At 42.0% G+C, this 5,005-nt stretch overlaps 1 protein-coding gene across 1 annotated transcript in view; it reads left to right on the forward strand.

Annotated features, from left to right (window-relative positions):
• LOC117591365 overlaps window positions 1–1,959 on the forward strand; it is a 9,938-nt gene extending 7,979 nt beyond the window's left edge. Inside the window, exon 4 of the transcript XR_004574389.1 lies at window positions 1,949–1,959. The gene's annotated coding sequence lies outside the window, so the exon portion shown is untranslated. The remainder of the gene's footprint in view (window positions 1–1,948) is intronic.
• Window positions 1,960–5,005: the final 3,046 nt, after the last annotated feature.

Here is a 5,005-nt window from a genome sequence, read left to right on the forward strand (position 1 = left end):
TGCGGAGTTAAAAGTTTCTCGAACATTTTAGGAATAGCGGATAACTTAGATATACCTCTATAGTTTTTAGCGTCAGACTTGCTACCTTTCTTATGGAGAGGAATTATAAAGGATTCCTTCCAGATGGGGGGAAAGCTAGAAGAATGGATAGATAGAGTGAATAGTTTAAGCAAAGGTCCGCACAGAGACTCGGCACAGTACCTGAGTACACAGCCGGGAACTCCGTCAGGGCCCGGTGAAAATACCGGCTTAACTAATTTAAGTTCATGAAGTAAGGAGCCTTCATTAAACAAAGGGCAGAAAATGCCATTCGACCTTGGTAAACTATATGGATACATATGACCTGGGTAGCTTTCCTGGGAATAGGTGGTTTGAAAAAATTGTGCAAAAAGATCGGCGATTGCCTGATCATTGTTTGCCGACATATTCAAAAATGATAGCGAGGATGGATGTGCGGACGTTCTACGCTTACTGTTTACAAAGCTGTAAAACTGTTTAGGGTCCTGTGAAAAACGTATCCTGCATCGAAGGAGGTAGTTCCTATAGCATTGAGCATTAAGAACAGTGAAATTTGACCGAGCTATTAAGTAATTAGAAAGAGAAGAGGGAGAACCAACTTCTTGAGATTTTTTAAATAGTCTTGATTTTAGATTTTTTAGACTGGATAACTCTTTGGTGAACCAAGGAGGTTTCGCAGATCTAGTCGGACATGAAAGTGGGACACACGTGTCAAAAATTGTGTCAAGTACATTATAAAAAATGTTTGTGCCTTCAATGACGTCACTGCACAAGTACGGAGCGGACCAATCAAAATTTCGAATTAAGTTATTGAGCTTCGTAAACTCGGCTTTACGAAAGCAGCGGACGCGTTCAGATAGCCTACCCGCACGATCCGATACAGTAGGTCCAATATCTATCGACACTTCGAAAGTAGGATGATAGCAGTCTTCAGGTATAGTGAGCGGGAGTGCTCGTGTTAACAACGCTACGGTCGGATCCGAGACAAAGCACAGATCAAGCAATCGACCCAAGGAGTTTTTTACATGGTTGACTTGAGACAGGGACAGGTCTAATAAGCCATCAATAAACTCATGTCGTGACATGGGCACAAGGTTGTTTGACTCGTTAACCGAAGACCAGACAGTACCTGGCAGGTTGAAATCCCCAAGAACTATTAAATGGTCTTTATCTGATAGCGAGGAAGAAACAGTTTTTAAGGCAGACAAATGCTGCTCGTATATTAGTACATCCGAAGACGGTGGAATATACGAGCAAGTGACATAAATAGACTGGCCGGGAAGAATCAGTCTAACACAGAGGAATTCCAGGTCTTGTGAGACCTGGACTATGAAAAGTTCCGACGTAAAGTTAGAGTTTACTGCAATCAGAACCCCTCCTCCACGTCGAGACGAACGATCATTCCTATAAATTGTGTACCGATCTGCCAAAACTTCGGAACTAAGAATGTCCGGCTTTAACCAGGTTTCGGTAAAAACAATAACATGGGATGAAAATGTGAAAATATCCATAAAAAGAGTGCTCAGCTTACTACGTAAGCCGCGAGCATTTTGATAGGCTACAAAGAGGGATGTTAGTTTTTTGACTGCAAGGAATTGCAGTGGGAAGAGGAGAATGGAGCGGAGGAGGAAGGACCACTGGCCTCACTACTAGGAAGAGTTATGGGGGGCCTATTTTTCTTCTTAGCCTTAAACTCTTTCACAACCAGGTGCTCTGGCCAAAATTTGGAAGAGAAAATGGTCTCGAAATGAGTTGGAGACACGCTAATCTTGAAAGAGGATATCTCCCTGGCATAAGAGAAATTAAACTTCTCCACCTTTAAGCCAACGGCTTTTATTTTGCTTTGTATAAAAGCAGTTACATCATTAGATGTGAGGTCAGGGGCAAGCCGAGAGACAAAAACTTGCCGCTTTGGTGGGACTCAAACCAGAGGTTTTGGCACCACAGGTCTGGTACCTGTGACGGCAATATCCGGTGGTCCGGGACGTTTATTAACTGGTGGGATCGACATAAATGGGATGGGCTTTGGAACGGACTCGACAGACACGGACGCTACAGTACTAACTGGCTGCATGTTCTCCGAGATGATCGATTCGGTAGCCGAAACTTGATCACCAGCAGTTGTCGTTGCCCTTGGAGTAGCGAACGAAATTAGCTGCTGCACTATCGGAGTGGACGGAGATAGTTGATCAGCAGCGAGCGGTCGAGGGACAGGCACTTGCAGATCACGAGGAGTGACTTTTTTGCGCCTAGGAGACTCATTCAGCACTTTAAAACTGCCGAATTGAGATTCCATGGCTAGAAGCCGATCTTACTGCTTTTTAAAGCCCACGGTCAGCTCCATAAAGCCTCTTCGCGTCTGCCTCATAAACGTGACCATGTCATTCTCGATAGACCGACATGCCTCGCAACTGTAATGCAGACCATTACGCTTCGAAATTGCGTCACCCACGAGGCCTGAGAACCCAATACATTTTGCGTGCACTACGTTATCGCAGAGCCAGCAAGGGATGATCGGCTGGTCGTGGGTGATCTGCTTTTTGCAAGCCTTAGCGGAGCACACAACCAAGTATTCCATTATTTTATTATTTATTTTGAATATATAAATAAATAAAATAAATAAAATAAATAAAAATTATTTTCACAAAACAAATAGCAATGGGACCAGTGTGCCGACCAATTGCTTAAAGAAAAGTTTAAAGCGGGATCGAAAACAGATGAGCGCAGAGAGGNAATGGTCCCGAAATGAGTTGGAGACACGCTAATCTTGAAAGAGGATATCTCCCTGGCATATGAGAAATTAAACTTCTCCACCTTTAAGCCAACGGCTTTTATTTTGCTTTGTATAAAAGCAGTTACATCATTAGATGTGAGGTCAGGGGCAAGCCGAGAGACAAAAACTTGCCGCTTTGGTGGGACTCCCACCAGAGGTTTTGGCACCACAGATCTGGTACCTGTGACGGCAATATCCGGTGGTCCGGGACGTTTATTAACTGGTGGGATCGAAATAGATGGGATGGGCTTTGGAACGGACTCGACAGACACGGACGCTACAGTACTAACTGGCTGCATGTTCTCCGAGATGATCGATTCGGTAGCCGAAACTTAATCACCAGCAGTTGTCGTTGCCCTTGGAGTGGCGAACGAAAGTAGCTGCTGCACTATCGGAGTGGACGGAGATAGTTGATTAGCAGCGAGCGGTCGAGGGACAGGCACTTGCAGATCACGAGGAGTGACTTTTTTGCGCCTAGGAGACTCATTCAGCACTTTAAAACTGCTGAATTGAGATTCCATGGCTAGAAGCCGATCGTACTGCTTTTTAAAGCACACGGTCAGCTCCTTAAAGCCCTTTCGCGTCTGCCTAATAAACGTGACCATGTCACTCTCGATAGACCGACATGCCTCGCAACTGTAATGCAGACCATTACGCTTCGAAATTGCGTCACCCACGAGGCCTGAGAACCCAATACATTTTGCGTGCACTACGTTATTGCAGAGCCAGCAAGGGATGATCGGTTGGTCGTGGGTGATCTGCTTTTTGCAAGCCTTAGCGGAGCACACAACCAAGTATTCCATTATTTTATTATTTATTTTGAATATATAAATAAATAAAACAAATAAATATTATTTTCACAAAACAAATAGCAATGGGACCAGTGTGCCGACCAATTGCTTAAAGAAATGTTTAAAGCGGGATCGAAAACAGATGAGCGCAGAGAGGAGAGAAGAACAAGCTCAGCGGCAGCTAAAACAGTGAGCGCACGCCACTGCACAGAAAGTATTGAGAGCGAGAGAGGGAGAACAGTTACTCGAGCTATAGAGTGAAAGACAGAAGCGCAACTACAAGAGAGAGCGGTTAATAGTGAGGGCGTACTTACAACAAGAAAAAGCACAAACACACAACTAACCGACGCACAAATGAATACAATTTTAATTTTAAACAAAATAATAGGCATGCACTCGCGTATTAGGATAGTTAAGAAAAGCGGCAAGCTATTCAATAATTATAAGAAGAATTATTTCGAAATAAAACCCGGTGTTTATCCTAAATATAAAGGAAAATACGGAGCGCAAAACAAAAACACGTTTCGTCACTACGAAAGAGAACGGCGGTTATTGAATGTATTTGTGTTATACGTAACATTTTGTGGTATCTCAGTTATTTTTGTGTATTTTTTGGGTAAAATATTTGAATGCGACTTAACTTTTCTGACTCCTAAATATCCAGATAGAACAAAACTGGTTTTAGAAGATTTTTACCTAGTACCATATGTTTTTTGCGCGCTCTCAAAGTCGGCTGTAATTGTAGCTCGACTACAAAGTTTAAATTAAAATGCTTATGAGTTCACTCATGCAGAGCTGCTGGAGGTCTGGACCAACAACAATCGTGAAGCAGACGCAATAAAATGTTATAGTTTAAAGATTATTGACAAAAACTGAGTGACTAAAGATGAAACTATTACAATTCAAACGAAAATTATACAAGTTATTGCTTAGGTCAACAAGTACGAAGCGAAATTCAATTGATGATTCCAATCATATTACTTTTAACCAAACAATCATTAAATCAGTCAAGATAGAATTTATGACTTCCTTTCGTTTACCTTGTTTACCGTTAATTTACCATATTCCTCCATCAACAGTTCACTAATATCATTGATATCGTATGAACCAACCGGAATTGTTATCACATGTTTACCAATATGAAATAAGTTTTTTTCGACGTCAACGTTTGGAATTGAATTGTAGGTGTCTAAACTTATTAAACCAAACTGATAGTTTCGCCCAAGATCAATTGGTGGAAAATAATCTGCGACAAGTGTTGAAGTCACCACCTGTCTGCTGTTAGTGTTAATGTTATTGAAATCTTAACGTCTCCAAAGCGAATGAAATTTGAATGGTTTTGGGAATGGGTAAGCGAATTCGGTAATCAAAGCTTAAGTAAAGTGCGCATTGCGAGTAATTAACAACTTATGTTTTTAACTGA

Source organism: Drosophila guanche, unplaced genomic scaffold (assembly GCF_900245975.1).
Source record: "Drosophila guanche unplaced genomic scaffold, DGUA_6, whole genome shotgun sequence".
Taxonomy (NCBI): Eukaryota; Metazoa; Arthropoda; class Insecta; order Diptera; family Drosophilidae; genus Drosophila; species Drosophila guanche.